This window comes from Ictalurus punctatus, chromosome 1 (assembly GCF_001660625.3).
Source record: "Ictalurus punctatus breed USDA103 chromosome 1, Coco_2.0, whole genome shotgun sequence".
Taxonomy (NCBI): domain Eukaryota; kingdom Metazoa; phylum Chordata; class Actinopteri; order Siluriformes; family Ictaluridae; genus Ictalurus; species Ictalurus punctatus.
The window spans coordinates 24662771-24684325 of NC_030416.2; the positions used below are offsets into that span (position 1 = coordinate 24662771).

General features: G+C 38.0%; 1 protein-coding gene across 2 annotated transcripts in view; it reads right to left on the minus strand.

The window, feature by feature from the left end:
* Positions 1-21555, minus strand: part of bckdhb (branched chain keto acid dehydrogenase E1 subunit beta) — a 59349-nt gene that overhangs the window by 18031 nt on the left and 19763 nt on the right. The gene's annotated exons all lie outside the window — the stretch shown is intronic.

Sequence of the window (21555 nt, forward strand, 5' to 3'; positions counted from 1 at the left end):
ATGAGTCATGCTAATGAATCAAACAAACTGGTGCATTCCACAGCATTCCTGTCAATCCGACTGACCTAGATGCCCTGGTGGAAAAATCATATTAAAATCAGATCATTTTTTTTAAAGTGCTTAAATTAACTCATTAAATATGGAACATACAGACAAAAATAAAAGGCTTCTGACAAGTTTTACAGTCGTTGGCTGTTTTTTTTTTTTTTACATACTTGGACAAGTAAACATTTGATCCTCTTTGAAACAGTGCCTATTAATAATGTTGATACACTACCAAATTACATATAAATGATATTTTGTAGTAATTTTCACAATTGAAATGAACAAAAAACAGATCAGTCATGTGGAAAAAGTAAGTACATCCCATACATTAATCACACCTTCAAATCCATAAAATTAGAAACAGGTGTTCAAGATTGGGTGCCAGTGATTTGAACCTGCTTAGGGAGTGCAGTTGGAATATGTCTTATTTACACCCCTTTCATATCTAGTGTCTGGTGTTCCCTTTGTTATTGAGGTGTATGATGTCATCATGCCAAGATCTAAAGAGTTCTGTAAGACCTTCAGAAAAAAGGTTGTGGATGCATATGAGTCTGGCAAGGGATTTTAAAAGAGCTCCAAATTATTTGAAATACATTATTCCACTGTAAGGAAAATAATATACAAATGACGCAAATTTCAAACAACTGCCAATTTGTCCAGGACTGGCCGTCCCAGCAAATTCAGCCCAAGAGCAGACGGTCTGATGCAAAAAAAAGTCTCAAAGAACACTAGCAAATCCACTAAGAAATGGCTCAAAAAGAAGAAATGGAGGTTTATGGAATGGCCTACTCAAAGCCCAGATTTGAATCCCACTGAAATGTTGTGGGGGGATTTGAAACAGGCAGTACATGCAAGAAAACCGTCAAACATCTTGCAACTGAAAGAATATTGCCAGCAAGCCTGGTGGACAATTATGCCTCTTGCCTACAGGACGTTATTTCTGCTAAAGGGGGCAACACTAGCTTCTGAGGCCAAGGGTGTACGTACTTTTTCCAAAGAAGAATATCACATCTACTTATATTTCTGTTGAATGACTGAAAAAGCACATTTTCCTTGTGGTACATCAACTCTTTAAATAATAGGCACTGTTTCAAAGATGATGAAATATGATCAAAGTTTACTTGTAGGTAAAAATAGTCAAAAATGTGTCAAAAAAATTCAACACTTTCCATGGGATGTACTTATTTTTTCACATGACTGTATATGGAAATCATTTACTTTTATTATCTTGTGGCATTTTGATTAAATTCTATAATGGGTTTTAGAATAAATCAAGTTAGTATTATCAATTTGGCTTGTTAATCAGACTGCCAGCAGCTGAATTCCAATTTATATTTAATCTCAATAACAATTTGTTAAATAACAAGTTTCTTAGCCTTAATAATTTAAATATTAAATTAATATAATTTGAATATGTACAAGCTTAAATTAAATTACCAATAAGCAAAACATTTCACATGTGACTTATCCATGTGCAGAGTTTTCTCGCTACTAGATCTAGTGAGGACTTGGACACAAACAGTTACAAGCTCAGACCTGCAGGTTTCCATGACAACCTCAAGCTCTTTGGCGGGAACCCACAATGCCTTATAATGACCCCATTTCTCAGTGTTTAAATACAGATTGCAGATTCACTCAAACACACTCTGCTGCTCTTAGCCTGTTAAAAATAAACATGCAGCCACAGCTCTGAGCCCTTGACAAAGCAGCCACAGGATTAGTCAGAGCTGGAGATGTAGGAAAAGGGTCACCCTGCCACAAGTGAAACACAGCATCTGTCAGTTTGCACTTAGGAAGACAAGAGGTCAAACATCTCTGTGAGCAGGTGCTGCCTTCCCAGAAAGCCTTAATCGTCAAAACAGGCAAGGTTTTAGAGTTTTTTAATTGCATTAATTAAAATCAGAACACAGACTTTTCATTAGTCACTGCCATGTGACTCACACTCTAGACAAGCCACATCAGTTTGCACACAAACAGGGGTCGAGAAAAAACTAGGCGACACACTCTAAGTTTATTTGATAAGAAGCTATGCTACTTCTCAATGTTGTGTCCACTACAGATAATGATGTGATGGGAATGTAAAGTGAGGCCTGCATGCTGGTATTGTCTGATGAACACAGTGATCAAGGATGGCAGGCATCTCATCTCACTCAACTGAAGCCCCACATTACTGCAGGAGGAAAAGACTCTAACCACAACATACCACAGTGCGCAAGGCTCTCCTGTCTCACATATACTTTAATGCCTTTCTTTCAGTCCTCCACCTTGCCAACACATCTCCACCTATATTGCTTTGATTCTAAACATTTCTCACATAATTAAGCTGTATGATTGGTTAAGGGAAAAAAATTGGACGATGTTGTACTAAACATATACTGCCTAATGTTGATAGTTTTGCATCAATTATTGCCACTTAAACATTTTTACTCATTTTTGTAATTTTGGGTAAAGGAGGGCATTAATCAGACATTCAACAAAGACACCAAACATAACACTGAAGGTGCTGCAAAGATCCACAGCTGAGATGGGAGCATCTGTCCAAAGGAACACTTTAAGCCGTTCACTCCAGAGAGCAGGGCTTTAGACTCATGAGGCAGACTCCCCAAACACATGAAAGAAGGTTCTCTGGTCAGTTGAAACTAAAATTGAACTTTGTGGCCATCATGGGAAACGCTATATGTGGCAAAAACCTAACACTTCCCATCACCCCGAGAAGACCATTCCCACAGTGAAGTATGGTGGTGGCAGCATCATGCTGTGTGGACACTTTTCATCATCAGGAACTGGAAAACTGGTCAGGATCGAAGGAAATATAGAGGACACTAAATATAGGGCAATTCTTGGAAAAAAACAAACAAAAAAACTGTCACTCTGCCAGAGATTTGAGACTGAGACTGCTGAAGCGACACTGGATTGGTTTAAAGGGAAATATTTAAACGTCTTAGAATGGCCTAGTCAATGATCAGACCTAAATCCAATTGAGATTCTGTGGCATGAGTTGACTATTGCTGTACACCAACAAAACCCATCTAACTTGAAGGAGCTGGAACAGTTTTGCCTTGAAGAATGGGCAAACACCCCAGTGGCTAGAGGTGTTAAGCTAATAGAAACAAACCCCAAGGTCAGAGCATCTCCAAAACAGCAGGTCGTGTGGGGTGTACCTACCAAAAATGGTCCAAGGAAGACAGGGTCATGGGCGCCCAAGTCTTTATTTGACACGTACCACTCACCTAAATATTATTACACCCTTTAATGTCAACAATATTCCCTATTAGCAGTAGCCTCTTTCAGCAGGATAATCCGAACTGCCACACTGCAAAAATTGTTCAAGAATGGTTTGAGGAACATGACAAAGTGTTAAAGGTGTTGACTTGGCCTGATCTCCAGATCTCAATCCGATCGATCATCTGTGGGATGTGCTTAGAAAAAAGTCCAATCCATGGAGGCCCCACCGCGCAACTTACAGAATTTAAAGGATTCGCTGCTAACGTTTTGGTGCCACATACCACAGCACATCTACAGAGGTCTAGTCGAGTCCATGACTTGATGATTCAGAGCTATTTTGGCAGCACAAGAGGGATCCTCACAATATAAGGCAGGTGTTTTTTATGTTATGGCTCACTGATGTATATACACTGTGTGTGTGTGCATGTGTGTATATATAGACAGTTAATCACAGTTAGTTTCAGCTTCTTGCTGCACTACAATGCCCTTATTAGTCTCATCTCTTATGTGTGAAAATGCTACAGAATGATGGAGCCAATGAGGATAATGAGAGCAGACATGCCATGTGTCTGCAGTGATGTTGCTGAGAGAGTACACACTGAGCAGCTGCAGAATTCAGTGGTTTCTCACGAAGGCTGGTTGTGAGCAGATGTGAAGAACTGCAGCCCTGATCTGGGGTCAAACTTTAGCAATGCAACTTCTCCACTGCAGCAGTAAACCCCCTTTGTATCACTTAAACTTAATCAGACTTTCCATGTAAACACTGTTTGGCATTTGTGGTATACAGTCCTTTGGAGTTACAAACATGGTGAGAAAAAGTGACATCTGGAAAAGTGGTGTAGACCATTTACTCTTCAAACTGCTAGCTAAAGCAGTTACTCTGTATACAGTGTGAATAATAAAAATACTAATAATCTTCATCATCATCATCATCATCATCATCATCTTACTAAGATTAATTAATTCATTCATATTCAGTAACCGTTTTATCCTGGTGTCAGGGTTTCAGTGAATCCGTTGATCCAATCCTGCAAATATTGGGCATGAGCCAATTAAATTAACTTCAGACAACACTTTTTGAAATGATAATGATGTGCTTCTGCTTCAGTAGGAAAGTTTGAGAAAAATGTGTGAATGGTTTTATTTAATGCACAGCTTAAAATATTTTGTTATATGTACATTTCAGAGAAGTAATTTTTCTATTGTTCTAAAGAATAACCCTGCAATATTTTTACACAAATATACAGTATATGGCATTTTAGAGTATCACATGTTCTCCCTGTGTTTCCTCCCACTGTCCAAAGACATGCAGGTAAGCGCACTGGATAATCTAAATTGCCCCTAGCTGTGAAGGAGTGTGTATAGGCTCCAGATGAGCCACAACCCTTACAAGGATGAAGTGGTTTCTGATGATGATATACATGATTTTATATTATGTTGCACTCAGACATTTGAGGCATATGAGCCAATATACCTGGGTTACAAACAAAAATTGCACAACCTTGGCTTTGGTAAAGCTTGGCAGTGGTCAACTGTATCCTTTACAAGAGTCTATTTCCAACAGTGAAATAATTGAAAATGATTTTCCCCTCATCATTGAAAATTATACCCCCCACCCCTTTTTTTTTTTAAATGCATCCTCAGAGACAGGCTGAAAATGCAGACAGAGGAACTTCCTTCCTATTTGGACAATGTCCTTGTATTTTCATTTAATCAAAAGGGCATTTGGTTTTAAACTAAGAAGGTGTTGTAGGGGTAAGAAGTGGTGTCATCAGCCATGAACTCACTACTATCTGTGCTAATCAGCCTCAAATGCTTTTCCATTGGCACCCATGGAAATATGAATTGGAAATCATGAGTGCTCCCAAAAAAATTGGATTTTGCAGTCTGGAATACAAATGTTTTAAATATTGAATGAATAGCAGTGCTTATGGTTGATGTGCACATGCACTTGGGGTGCATAGTCCTGACAAGTGACTTGTATGACCCAATACAGGTGAGAATCCAGGTTGTTAAAAAACAGAATTTTACATACAGTATAGATATAAATACTCTATGTACAAAAATGGGACAACAAGTGCTTGCTTTACAGGTAACAATGTGAAATTTGTTTTGATTAGTGGCTGATTATTATTCTACAATAGTTCTAATAACACCAACAGCTAGTGTTGCTAAGATGAATATATGAAGCTTCTGTTCTGTTAGCTCTTCTTCCTCCAGTTTTGTCTGCCCTTAAAATCTTCCTAGGGACATGTACTTCTCAATATTGATATATCGGGCTAAAACGGTCTTTTAAGGTGTCTGTTTATTTAGTTTATCTGAACATTTATTTCTACTGTCCACTTTCTCTTAATGTGTTTCCCATACATGATTTAATGCAACTCACTCAAGGTGAGTCAACAGATGTTTAAGTGAAAAGCAAAGGCAAAAATTCCTTTAAGATAATTTATGCAGGCAGCCTCTGGTGTGTAGCAATGTCTCCATTGTGCTAATGACCTGTGCAGATGGAGAAAGTCTAGGTACTAGAAGCTAGGCCAATCGGCCCCCAACATGGTGCTCTACTATGAAAATGCTCAGCCAAATCCACAGGCACATGAAGCTAGGAACGCAAAGCACCCTGCAGGTTCCATCATTTGCAATCTGATATCATCTACTACCACAGTCCACTCCCCTTTCCACACACTACTATGCGAATAAACCTCTTGAGGTTTAAGAGCTGCCAAGGTTATGGGAGTGATCCTCAAGTTTCAGATGATACATAGTTTTATATTGACATAGCTAAACTGACGGCTGGGTGTGTTAGTTAGATTAGGAGGCTATACACTAATTAAAGAACAGCATCTCATTGTGAAGGAGAGGGGGGTTGGGACACAAATAGAAAGTTTTAATGATGACTAAATAATAGATTATACTACAAACAGGATGTTATTCGTTATTAGAAGATGACTATCTATTTTGCTGACTAAGGAGCTGCCAAACACAAACAAGTCAGTTGGTTTTGAAAAAACATAAATTATTTTCTCAGCTATTTATGTGCCATATATTCATAAATACAGTAGCTCCCCAGTTTAGGGGCAATAAGTAATGGAGCAAATTGGCCATAATGGAAACATTGCCATATTTAGTACTTTGCAAATCGGCTGAAATCCATTAAGTCTTGTCTTCAACCCATGGCCATCACAAGACTCTGGGTATCTTCCCCGACAAGCTTCATCTGTGATGTAGACATACTGCAGTTTGCGGAGTGGTTGATTAATTTCAGCTTTTTCTTCAATAAATGGAACTCAGTTCAACTAGGGGTACAGTTGGATGATTTTTTTGGCCATGAAAAACTTTACTAGTATGCTTCTCATGCTTCTCATTGTATTGCGTTTTCAAGCATTTGGCTGAATCTGTGGTTAAGATTCTTCAATAAAAGAATTCATACTGCTGCTACTGACAGCAGTCACATCATAATAAAGATAAGTGAGACAGTTCCAGTAGCAGCTATCTTTATCCATGCCACCCTGATGATGAGGTGGTAAGCTTCGGATAATGATCAGTTCCTTGTTTTCCCCCACACTTTCCTCTTTCCAGCTTTGTGGTACTGGCTTGTCTTCATCTCATCGGTCCATATGACTTCATAGAAAACTGTAAGCTGACCTTTCTATATTCGAGGCTCACCAGAGGCTTCTATCTTGTGGTCAACCATCTTAGGTCATGCTGGTATTTTCTTTCTCTTTATAGCCCTGACACATATATGCCTATATTCTGGATATGGTTGTTGCTCTGTTGAACAATTTCCCGTCATGAACAATTTCATTTTCGGTCATGCATTATTGCGGCCCTCCAGGGTTGTTTGCTATACATTCAATACTTGCTTCTGATTCATATGACAATCAGTTGTGATCTGCAAGACAGATATAATGGCTACATATGTAATTGACCCATTCTTATCATTTAGCCTCATAGACTACTCTGCATTGACAGATGTATGATCCTCATTTTCGGAGACATCTTGGGACAGACCCAACTGAAGTGGCCAGCTGTTCAATTACATACAAACCCCTACCTGACTAATCCCCTTGACATTTAAATATACAAATAAAGCGTTTCACTAAGATGGGGTCCTTATCCATTTTCCCTTTGTGTCACTGCTGGAGTGTGAGCAGTTTTATGGTTAATCTTGACTGACAGCTAGGAATCTATGAGGGGTGGGCCCCAGGATCATCTCAGCCCAAAGCAACCCAAACACATTACTTAGATTCCTTTTAACATAAAGAATCCAGGACTGTAATTGCAATATTGCTGAACAGAAATCAACCTTTGATAGATATTAATACTTGACTGACAGAATCAGGTTATGATCCAGCTGATCTTTTTTGTTTTGCTTTCTAATACTACTGCTGTGATTAGGAAAATTGGGTGGAAAAAAAATTATCATGGATCATGAACTACATAACTGGACTGTATACAAAGCAGGGTTCGGCCCATCTAGCAAACACTTTGCTGCTATTTTTGTCACTAAATATGCTTCTTAATATTTTCATCATTGGAATGTTTTATCCTAAAATGTTGACGTGAAGAAGAAAAAAAAACACCTTAGTTTTAACCACCTTAGTGTGCGAATATATGTGTGTGTGGTTTGATTCATAACAATTGCTTAATTAAAGCAATAACTAGCTGTAGGCCCACACTGCAACATAGCCACACAACTGTCAAATCTATTGTTTAGTTGGTTGAGTTGTGCCTCATCTTCAATAAATCCTGCCAGAAACAGACACACCACAGCTTGAGACAAAACTGGGAGAATATATAAAGTCTTCACACTGAAGAAAGTTTGTTCTCACTAGAGATCATATGTCTGAAACATATATCCTCCGCACTCTGACTGAAATTACACTTAAATTGTATTGTGAGTAATCACAGCCAATGCTTGAGACAGTGAGTTTATAGAAGCATGTGCTGAGCATTATCAGCAGCATTTCTCTCTCCAATGTCCAACAGTCCATATTTGCATCTGGTCGTTGTGTGTAGTCTTATGAAAAGTCCAGCGTTTATAGCAAGAGCACCATCAGCAGCCAGTGCAGTTAGCCAACTGTTTATTTACTTCTGGATTCTCTACATCACTGCTGTCCAACTTACTAACTTTAGTGACAATCTGACCCAAGTGACTCTGGATGATGAATAAAGGGAGGAGGGTTTTTTTTGGACTCACTGCTCACACACTTTTCTCCCTCTCTTGCTCACATACAAACAATTCTGGTTATCTATGATTTTTTTAAATCACGTTAGCAGGAGATAGTTCTAAACATATACATTTTGGGCAGTTCCATATATCTATTGGTACTGCATTGGGAGTAGAGTTCTAAGAAGCAGGGATCAGGGTGTGGTTTAGTAGACTTTTTTTATACTCTTGAGAAGTGGCCTCTCAAGCAGGGAGAACCTAGGCAAACATCATGATGTAAATTGACCATAGACACTGTGAGACAGTCACAAGTTCTAATCTATGAGAAGCACTGCACAGTAGCTATGCACACATGCTACTCAAAATAGTCCACAGCAGTAAATGCACACATACAGAAGGACAAATTAAAGGAGCAAAATGTGTGTTAGTAAGGTGTTGGGCTAACACAAGCTGACAAAACTTCAATGCTGTGCATAGTGCGCATATATATTCGGGTTCGAAAATGTAAACTTTTCTAGTGTCTACATACGAACTAAGACAACAGCAGCTTTCGTTTCAAAGTGTCTAGTCGTTTCTGCAGAACCCTATATATATGCGTCCAGTTTCAACTGCAATGGGCTTGACTCTGCTGTTTTAATGAGTCTGCACTGACCAGCACAGGAGAGTTAATAACATTTTGAATCACTTTCTAATCATGGTTACCATTAAAATGATTTGTAAATTATTTTGTTCAAGCCTTTTCTTGTGGCCAAAAAGTGCCTCTTTTGGAAAAACTGCCATTTCTGACTATTTTCGAACAAACTTGTTTGGTGGCATCAATAAAAAAATATAGGTAACTGATGTTAACTATATAGTTGCCTAAGGTTGGTTAAGTCGAACATACATCAATAGATTAAATTTCACAGAAATGAGTTCAAAACCTTCTATATTTAATTTGACAAAAAATGAGGCAGCATCTTTCAATTGAGAAAATCACTTCAGTTAAGAATTCACCTTGAAAATGTCAAAACGTTGGCAGGTCTGCCCTTGTTCAACAATGGATCACTGGTCCGTGTTTGTGGTGTACCCAGTCACCAATTATGCACATGTCTGAGTGTGTTCAACAATGAAACTCAAAATGTTTTAAGAAGACGTATGAGTATGAGGGGACATCAAGATTTAGAGAGAGAGGGAGGCAAGAGAATGGAGAGTAGCAGAAGGTCAGTGCGAGTGGTCAGCGGGGTTAATGTCCTCTGTGCCCTCCTCCACTGTGCCAGAGGCAGTGGTGGCTTCCCTTTACTGGGCTACAGGCTGTGATTAGACCAGCCGCTTGCACAAGGGGAATGTCATGTTTACAGCCATTCCCACACACACCCAACATAATGAGAGTCACTCTCTGCCTACGCTTGCCACAGCACTATGCCAGGACAGGCAGCAGACGTTCACTAGCTCAGTATGTGTACGTGTACACACATACACTCACGTTAACTCAAAAACCACAGCCTGAGCAGCACCAGGTCAGAAAAGGGACAATGCTTTGTTCATTCCTTAAGACAAAATGTACTAGAACTGCTCATAATGTCTCTGGTAACGTTTCAAATGGAGATCATATAATGAGCATATAATAAGGTTTATAGTAAGCCTTAAGCTAGTTAGAGCTGGGCAGCGCAGTATCGTCATAATCCAGACTTTAAGCACTGAACTTGACCAAAGCCTCAGGGCCTTGTCCACAGTACCATTCATCAAAACCATGACAGGAAGTGAATACTGAAAAATCTTGCTGCCTGCATGGAGTCGGCTTGGCCACAGAATATTGTCTATGAGCGGCCCGTGTGTCTTTAATTGAAGAGCCACCGCACGATCATAAGTCACATAGCACTATGTGATCTCCATGACAAATACAGTCTGGTGCAGCCAACTTCTTATTCAGCCCTTTCAAGTGGGAGGGCTTGCATAGTGCTCAGAGTGAGAGGTGGACTAAATCAAAGCAGAGTGTGCATAGGCTTGCTCTCACCATCATGCACACACACAAATGCACACACACAAACACACACAAACAGACACATTTCCAGTCCTGGGCCAAGAGTTAAACCTAGATGCTAAGAAGCATGCTTGACCAAGGGGATCTGAGCCAGAAACCACTATAAACATCCCATAAAGTCCAACTGAATTCAATTCAAGGCAGTTAAAGACTGCCCTACCTTTAGCACTAACACCATATCACAACCCACTAGTTTAAAGACGTGAAGGAAAGGAAGCCTTTAAACACAGACTATAAAACAGTCCCCTGTCCATGACAGGAGCAACAATGGGAAGATTCCCTGCTTGCTTTTTTCCCCCTAGAGTCAGGCCACAATATTATTCAAACACTATTTCAAGATGTGGTCAATGATTTTTTAAGTCTGAACACTTTTTTAAATATTTGTCAAAAGTTCTCTTCACATTCTTGCAGTTTCGATATAATATCTGCTCAGAAGAAACACACCGGTGTCTGTGGCATCCCAGGTGCTGTAAATGGTGATGAACAGGAAGTGGTCTCTACTCACATTTATTTTGTCAGTTCAGAAAAAAAAATCTCCATCTCTACTAGCACACAGGCATTCAAGAGGCAGGAGTTTCAGTTGTGTGATTTTGGAGCGAAGGCAAAAGAGCTAGCGTCAGATAACCTCCAACAACTAATCACTAAAAGAGCCACCATGCACATGTAAATTTAACATATGCAAGGGGTTGCATAGACCAGTCGACTATTTTATTCATTAGTCGCCAGCTATTTGGTGTGGTAGAAAACACATTGAGGCAGACAGTACAGAGATTAAGCCAATTCTACAGTCGACAGCACAGGACTACACTGGGATAAGGTCTATTTAATTAAATGCATTTTCTTTTACTTTAGTGGACCATTACCACTTGCATGGAGTGGAGTGGTACACATGAGACTGTTGTCTTTTAAAGCTAAATAAAATGTAAGAAATATCCTTGCACCAGGGCATAATGAAATCTGCTGTGACCAGCACTGTCTGAAAGTGTGCTTTTTGTGCCGTGCCAGCACGTCACTATCTGATTCCACTCAGCTAGTTCAGAGTGGTGCATGCCAACTCAAAAAAGGGCCAAACCAGACTCTTTTTCTGGATGCTCCTGAGGCCGGAATTGAAAATGGTGGAAAAACCTCCCAGATGCTGCTGCAGAAATCGGATCCTCCGTTTCTCGTTCAGCTATTACAATCTTCTGTGCTATGCTGTGTGCTCTTAATTTTAGAATCAGCGATTTCAGCTGAGCTGCCAGCTTGCTAATGAGTGCATTTTATGAATTAGTACTTCCTGAAATAGTGTAATATGATACAAAGATTTATTATATTGCACATTTATTACACAGATTTATTTACATTCATCGTTAACAGTGTAGATTAAGGAAACTGGAAATGTAGCCTGTGTATGGATGTTAAGTGAAGAGAGATTTAAATAAATAAAACTGCATAAATAAAACACCCTAAAAATAAACACAGTTATCCTGAAACAGTTGTTTGATTATGGAAACTATGACTAGTCGACCATGTTTTTGAATTACTGATTTAAAATTACCTGCTTTAATATTGGTTGTCAATAATGGTTGAAACAGTCTTGCACTGAGTATGTACATTTAACAGGTTATGCGAAAGTCATCCGAACTACTTATCTGCACATGCGAATTTAACACATTTACCTACTGCCTCAGATATTGCTTCTGTCCGTTGATTTTGGGTACATTTTTGTGGCATCTGTCACTATGAGTGCACACTCAGTAGAAGAAAAAAAGGATAATTTATAGTGACTACGCAACTCTGCTGTTTCTTTCTGCTGTTCTCTCTAAATGATTTACAGCATTCTGGGAAATATCAGCTAACAATTAGATCTGCTTTGTCTCTCAGGGGCAAATGAGGACAGTATGAAGAGAAGTACAAAACACACACACATACACACACGCCGTCAAAGTCTGAAATGTCCGATCCTTGTTTTGCACACTCTTCAGATGCTACCTCCAGAGGGTTTGGATGGGGGCCATGAAGGATACTTTTAGCTCTGGGTTCTGATGTATGACCTGGAGCACAGTTCAGTCAGCCCATGATTACACCAGTGCACGTCCAAGACAGCAGGACCAACATAGGACGCACTCTATTCACCATAGCTAAAATGGAGTCTCTCTTCATCTGCCGCCTCTCCAAAATGAGACAGAACGATCCCCCATGCATAATACACATTATACTGCTTGGCATTAAGCTTGCAGTGATGTGCTAATGAATCACGTCACCACAAAAATAATAGACTCCAGGCTTTCCAGAGGGACCCTGCTATCTGCCTCAATGGTGACCTCGATGATCTCAATCTGTCCAAAGCACTGTCCAAAACCACAACCACCATGAGTGGAAAACAGCAAATGAAGCAGTACATTTACTCAATAGCCACACAATATAGTGTCCAGATTTCGCCTGTCACTCTCGTGTATGCACGCACTCGCATGCGTACAAACTTCATATGAAGAATGTATGATTTATAATGGTGTTGATTTATATTGTTCTGCTCTTGTTGGCTCTGGTAACATTTCATGGCTCAAGGAAAGAATGCCTCCCAAGAAATGGCTTGATCAGAGAGCATGTGTGTGCATTTCAATGTGCACATGTTGGAGAAACTAAGAGCAATAACTGAGTAGCAAAGAATAGGTGGGCACAGTAGTTAGGGAGGCCTTGAAGAAAACAATGAAATAAGTAACCACTTCTCTCTTTTATGAGTCTGTGTGAACCATCTGCTCACTTCCAACTGGTGACACGGAGACACAGAGAAAAATTCTAGAAATCTCACGAGTGCCGAACAGAGGAATGTGAGCGCTGGCCGAAGCTGCGGGAGTGAATGGAAAAGCAGATCTGATGAGAGGAATGAGGGAGGGAGAAAAAGTGTGGCAGAAAGCTCAAAGCATGTGAGCTTATTGTGAGAGTAAGTGTACAGAAGACTGATGCAAGTGAAAAATAAAAAACAAAATATGGAGGAAAGGGATGACAATTAAAAATAATCATTATTACTTGAAAAATACATCACCACCACCAGACACGTTGTAAAAACATTTAAGTGCTTTACAAAGCAATGAGAACAGTTTAAAATATTAAAAGAAATAAACGAAGATAGAAGAAAAGAAAAAAATTTGAGAACTTAAATAAGAAAACACCTATTAAATAAATGAATCTGCAGATTTTTATTTGCTCATATAACTCACTATTTTTCAGAGAGACTCAAGTCTAAAGCTGAGTAACTAAAAGCTGTCTCCTCAGCAGAAGACAGAAGAATTCCTACATTAATAAAAGGATATAAAAATAAATTCAGAAAGTTGTGATGAGACAATTGAGTTATTTAAGTTTAACTGGTGTTATGTGATCCCTTAGTTTGGTGCGTGGGAGGATTGTGGCAGAGTAAATTAGTATGAGAGCTATTTGCTAGGCCAGAAAAGTGCACAGGGCGATCCTGTCAAACTGTCACAATAGGAAGAAGGTTCATTATTGTCAGCAGAGAAGAGAGTATGAAGTACAGAGAGTGCTGACTGTCAAAATTTACTCCTAGTTTTGTTTTTACAAAGATGTCTGAGCTTCACAGGTAAGAAGACTAATGTAGGCTATTTATTCAAGGCTTGAACTTGCGACCATTTTGATCGCATAAACTCCCAAAATTGAATCTGTGAGACCTCAAAATATATTTGGGAGCATTTGTGCAAGTGAAAATAATTGTTGTGGTGTGACCGGTTTTCATTTCTCTATGAAACGTTCGCTAATTACTGCACAGTATATGTGGCTGCTGTGAGCTGATACAGTGACCGGTCCACCGTTCTATCCAACGTTACATAACTAAACTTCATCTTTACATTTTTAACTTTAATGTAGATTTATTTATTTATTTTTTTTGCATGAAAGGATTGCAGGGATTGTGCATCATTTCAACCATTCCCACAAAGCTCGGCTTTATAATGCGGGAAATTCCCGCACAAACGTATTCGCTTCATCTCGGATCAAATTATTCAATTAATTCACAGACACAAACAAATAAAATCAACACTTCAAGCAGTCTGTCTTTCTTTTAGAATTTAATTCCACAATCAGTGCTGCACCGCCTTCCTGTCTCGCGCTCGGTGTTATGATCCTGTTGAGTGCAGCATCGGCCTGCTTCATATTCTCGATGCAGTGGTTTGTGTCATGCAGACCTTATTCACACTATCGTGTGTTTGTGATGCGCTCTACCATTTAAAGTCGGAATTCATAATCAGCTGTTTGTGAAGAAAGTCTCGCTTCCAAATGATGTATTTTTTTTTTTAAATCACGAAATTCAAACATTAAATGTTGTTTTGATGTTCTTTATGGTCCACGAGTGTGGTAGAGCACGTGCTGACTCAAAACGGCAGCAAGAAGTGCAAGTAAATAGATCACTTCCTTGTCTTAAATACACTTATTGAAAAACACGAATGAACATCAGACGGTATGTTAAAAAATAAATAAATAAATCAAGTACTGCCTGCTGAAATTCATCATCTCTCATGTAAAGACCCAATCCATATTTTAACCGCGGGAAGATGGGGGGAAAAAAGAAATGGGAAAAAAAAATGTAACTGAACTGAAACACATGAAAGATACAAATGAAAGACATTAATATATAGTTTAAACAGAGTTCTTTATGTCAATTTGGAGGAGAGCATGGCAAATTTTGTAAAAAGCAAAGAAGTGAAAATACACATCATACATAAACATCCTGTAGACATTAATAAATGAAGATAAAATGTATCAAAAGTTATCCCTACCCCACCCCAATGTGATCCCCCCCAGTTTAAAAAAAGAAAATTTATGCCCTGACTCGCTTTCACTGCACTCCGTTGTCATGTGACAGGGAGCTAACTAGCGTGCTGAAGAGAGAAGATGAAAAGAACACTAATTTCTTTTGTGAGCTGCCTGAAGTTACAGATAATGTAGCTCCTGGAGTTGGTCATGGCGATCATGTGGTGAATGTGGATCCACCGGCGGAAAAAAAGGCTTATAGTTTGAGAGAGAGAGTGGCTGAAAGACTTCAAGTGGCTCCGCTATGAAAATGGCTCAATGCACTGCATTCACTGTAAAGTCTGTGGGACAGAGGGTGCAGGTAACACTGCGTTCACCACTGAATCCACACATTTTAAAGTGCGAGTAGTGGTGTTTTTAAATCAAAGAAATCTGTTCATATGTATGCAAATTGTAGATGTGGTGCACCTTAATTTTCATTGCGTGCTCCTAAATTTTTACTGATGCTCCTAACGTTTTAAAGTTGGCTGCACCAGTGCTACCAAGTAAAAAAGTTGATTTTGAGCCCTGTATATGTATATATTTTTGCACCTTTTTTGTGCCAGGACGTCTGAATTCTGAAACAAGTACTTGCCGATTGTCACAGACACAGAAAGGACAAGTGAACTTGTAGGTATCATGTGCACAAAAAGTTTTCCTTTTAAAAACTTTTAAGTTGTCATTTATAAGGCAACCATTTTAAAGATACTTGTGTACAACCTGTCAAGTTCCCTGACAAATCTGACCAGTTATGACCAGGTATGATTTTCTTGTGTCAACCCATGTGGTACAGCACTTTGTTTGGGCGCTTATGTTTGTGTCAGACTGTCTTCTTTTTCTAGTGTCAAGACAACCTTTCAAGAAAACCACAATGCTCTTACGATTCACTAAGCAGGTCTTAGTTGGGATACAGAATTGTGTGTGAACCACATTTAACCACATAAAAAACATACACACTTACTACAATGTTTTCAGGCCAAGTGTCAGGTTACTTTTCACCCCAAGAGGGGAGCTGATGCCTGGATTAACCACTAAAAACAACCATGAGTAATTTTCCACTGAGATAACCACCAAAACAATGCCACAATATAATGTATGACAGAGTTATGACAGTCTGACCAACAGGCATGTACTGCTAGTTCAGCGCTCAGCCCATAGCCATCTGCATTAATAAAGTAATTATATGCATGAGTTTCAATAATAAAATACGAGGAGGAAAATCAAGCCACCAGGCTTTTATTTTTGCCATGTTCCTCTGATGTTTCCAGCAACTCTGAGAAGCAACTCGCCAAAGATAATAAAGACTGATGTCTCTGTTGCACATATAGACTTCAACCTTGTAACTAGCAACGCTTGTCCCATGTGCCTTCATTACTATGTCCACTGAAAATGAACATGACAGGTAATAATTAGCAAGCCTTACATAACACTTGGAAGAAAAATAAATAAATAAAAATCAGTGATTCTCTTGTAATTATTTGGATTTCTGCACTACCAATACATTAGTTGGCCAATACAGAATTATAAAATATTAAGAGCAGCTTTGCTGCAAATGTCTATGTCCACGATCTAACCCCTTTTGTGGTATTATTCATAAACGTTTATTCTTAATTATACTGCTAATCCAGCGCACAAGCTCAACACCAATTAATCAATTAAACATAATAACTATATTAGCAATTGGAGGAAAATCAGAACTTGAGGTTTCATCATTGCTGCTACAGTTGTTAGTGTTGACAGAGACAGGCACTCGAACAAACAACAGATCTTGAATCATATTAATAACTGAACCACACCATAACACTGCCCAGTGCAAAAAAATTTTTTGTTTTTTAATTATTAGTCTTCTATAGTGTAACTATAGTCAGACATATGAGAGTGATTAAAAACAGATGGTCTTGCTGTGATGTTTGTAGAAGTGGGGGGGAAGGCATGACATTTGTCAATGCATGACATTGATCAATCTGTCATATGTATCATCAACTCGATTGGACAGACCACCAATTTATTCTGGATCAGGAACTCAGTCTGGATATTCATAATACCTAATCACCATTTGAGCATTTCCTCATGTTGAAGAATTCACCAAAATGCAACAGGAGACAGGAGTATGGGACCGGCGTGGATAGGCTAAAAAAGAAGTATAACTGAAAAATCCTGAAGCTATTGATTTTAGAGCGAGATTTGTTTGCTTCGTCTAGAGTAAAATATATGTATCTAGACTCAGACTGAGCTCTGCACATAAAATGTCCATCTGTAACTTTTCACTGCAAACAAAAGCAGGTAGATGAAACGGTTTTAATACTGGCATTAAGGACTGAGCAAGATAAATAAACAGAATTAAATTATGACTTCCTCCAGAATTTCAGAATTTTATAATCTTTGAGAGCCTCGTAACAGAATGTAGTTAAACAACTTTGACCTCATTTAGTTTTACTGCATTTTATGAAGGACACAAATGAGTGTGTTTATGTATTATGTTACATTACATAATCTTATTTTAAAATTATTTTGACCATTAATGATTAACACATCAGATTATAAACATTCATATGCCTACAGACTATCTGAAACAAAGTACATGTATCAGATTGGATCTGGTGTATCTTCACATTTAGTACAGATAGTGTTAGCGCAGTGAACGAAAGTGATGTTGATGAAGAGGACACAGATCTTTCATATAAACAAAAGGACACAACCTGGTTTGAAGCTGCTTAACATATTTCCCCATGACCTTCCAGAGACATGAACTGGATGTGAACCGTGTAACATCTGTGTGAAACATGACCTATTTGGTTAAGTCGGAGGCAAGGAAACAAGCCTGGACTGACACACAACGAGTTTGTACTTGGTCCTTCTGAAAATTAAGCTTTGGCCTTTAAAATAATAATAATAATAATAATAATAATAATAATAATAAACAAATCTCTCTGCAGCATAAACTCCTAAAAATAAGCAAACACACTCAGATGTTAAGGACACCAGGCCTCCATTAGTTGGTGAAATAAGTTTATTAAAAAAAAAAAAAAAAATTGGTTTCTCGGTTATATATAACCACTGCAAACTAATACACTAGTTTTAGAATTTTTTTTTCCAACATTTCAGTCAACAGTCACAACAACCTCCTCAAGCATAGTCACATCAATCTCAATGTTTACGTATGAAAATTGCTGACTTGCTTTTACAAAGAGATGTTTTGCGTTCTTTATTACTGCTCTGAACTTTGAAGTAGATAAAAAAAAAAAACATAACATTTAATACATTAAAAATTGATTAGCTTTGACCTTTTCATTAGCAGAGCTTTGTAGCTACTTGATTGTTCTTCTATAATCATATCTGGCTTGCTTTTCAGATATACAGATGTTACATAAGCACAAAAAATAATACTTGGGGCTGTTGCAGTGTGATGTGGCAGCTGTCTACCGCATAGTATGGAAACCTTGGCGAACAATTGGTTTCCATTGTGTCCAGCCAGAGAAGAGCTTATATATAAAGTAAAGTTATATATTAAGTATAAAGAACATCTAATACCAATGGAAAAGACAGAAAGATGCGTCCCTTAAAATTATATAACAGATGGTTTTGTGTGAATTGTGACTACCCACGTGAAAAAGGACTTCTATTTAATTTGGGTTTTTACTCACTCTCCCATGCAAGGACTTCAAGCCTGTCATTAAAGCATAACCCTGCCTTTTAATATGGTTTCGTATTACGGCCACCTGGCTTCCTGTCAAATAAACAGGTCTGAACTCAGAGCTCTTTCAAATAAGATGTGCATCACACTGCATGGACATTTAGTAAATGAGGCAGAGAGGTTGATAAGGCAAGCGTTGTGTAAACAGAGCGAGAAAGCCTAAGTAGGCCTGGCACACAGTCAGCTGTCTCTATTCCTAGAATCACAATTCCAGGGGACATAAACACACAGACACATACCATTCATCCCTACCCAGTATTCCACGCTTCTCCTCAATGCATCCATCATACTCGAATTGGCGAAACCACAAATCACGCATACCAGAGCATGTTCCAAAGTGAAGTTTTAAATGATGTGTCTCTTTATTATCTGACAAACCCAGCCAAAGGTATTGCATCAATACATACAATAAGCTCCAGTTTCCTTCCTTCCTCTTATATAATATATATATAAAAAATAATAATTTAAAAAAAAAAAAAAACTATTCCTTGGTTTATTTAACAGTAAACAGTATTGGCCACGCAAAAAAAAGCTCCACAAAAAGGATGTTGTGGATCACCAATAAGCAAAAGACACATAACAGAAATAGAGTGCGCCAAGTCCAAGTCATCCCATGCATTCAATTTTCTGCAACAATTCACCAACACTCTACAATTTATTGCAACTTTTTAACATTCAACAGAGAAGCACAGCTTTCTTCATCTTGATCAGGTTAACCAAGCAAATAGAGTACTGGAAGAGCTACTTTATTGGTGTGACTTACAAAAAATAGAGCAGCCTAAAGATGGAAACCAGACTCCCACTGTAGCAAGACAAAAGCTCTTCCAAGTTTCACTGCCAGCTGGCCTTCCCTGTACAGGAAACGTCACCCCCTAACAAAACTAATGGACAGACAGTAATAATGGATCAAATAACTGGATCAAAGGTTCCAACACACAGATATTGTAAAACGCTTTCTATAGATAGATAGACAGATAGATAGAGGTACTGAGCAATGAAATGCAGTTTTTTATATATAAGATAATATGAACGGTATTACATTAGGTTACAACACAAAAACTAATACTGGCAAAACCAGTAATGGCCACAGCGTAACAATATAAGTGCTAACTAAAAACTTTTGTTTTGTCACCAATTCACAGGAGAACACAGGATTACATATATATTGGAATCTGGGTAAGTATAAGCCATATGATTATGGACTCCATATTACATTACCGTTAAGGGACAAAAAAAAATATATAAATTATATATATATATATATATATATATATATATATATATATATATATATATATATATATATATATATATAAAGTATTTTAAAATATATATATATATATATATATATATATATATATATATAAAGTATTTTAAAATATATATATATATATATATATATATATATATATATATATATATATATATATATATATATAACACAATGATTCGATTACATTCATACCTGGCTGGTCCAGTCAGTTTATAGTCACGTGCACTGAAGAAGGAAATTCTTACTTTCATGTCATTCCTCAAGACTATACAAAACAATGCAGACATATTCACAGCCCAAAGGCAATATAACACCAAACCAACTTTCAACCACAAGAGACATCACGTTTCCATACTGCATCCACAGAAGACATACTACATTGAAGTTGGTTAACACTTGGTCATACATGGATATTTCAACAAGATAATAACAACAATCAAACATCCAAATAAGCACGAAGATGGTTGTGGGAACACAAAATCAATGTTTTGCAATGAATGTCTCAGTCTCTAGATTTGAAACCTGAAAGCCTGTGGTCTGAATTGAAGAGGGCAGTCCACATGTGCAAAACTAAGAATAAAAAAAAGCTGGAAATGATTTGCAGGGAAGGGGGGGGAGGGGGGGGGGGGGGGGGGGGTTGAGTCCAGTATTCCACTACAGTTGTTGTATAACCTTACTGGAAGAGGCATAGTAACTGCACCAAATATTAATTGTATAGGTGGCAATAATTTTGCAGAAAACATCTGCACTAATTATGTAAGAGTTTTTTTAGATTTGAAAAAGCTACATCACAACATGTTCTTTGCAATGAATGATATTTTGCATCAAGTTATTAATAGAATAGTGGTCAGATAGAACAGAAATTAGAATTGATTTAAGAGTGTGTTGTGAGGAGTAAATACCAAAATTGATCACATCGCTAATCCGAACTTCAATGTAACTACAGATTTTATGCTTCACGACTGTAGCACAAAGTTTACCGAAAACGGATCAGTGTCCCTATTATGTGTGTGTGTGTGTGTGTGTGTGTGTGTGTGTATATATATATATATATATATATATATATATATATATATATATATATATATATATATATATATATATATATATTTTACACACACACACACCCCCCTCCTAGGGGCTGTCCATTTGCTCTTTGCATCCTTACAACATGATGGGTATTATGATGTTTCAGTCAGCGGCTTGTTCATTCATTCATCTTTAACATCTTTAACAGGATAACTGCATTGTCCTGGTCAGATCCAAGTGGATCCACAACCAATGCCAATAGCACAGCGTGAGAGGCAGGAAAATTCACCCAGATGGAATGCCAGTCCATTACAGGGCACCAT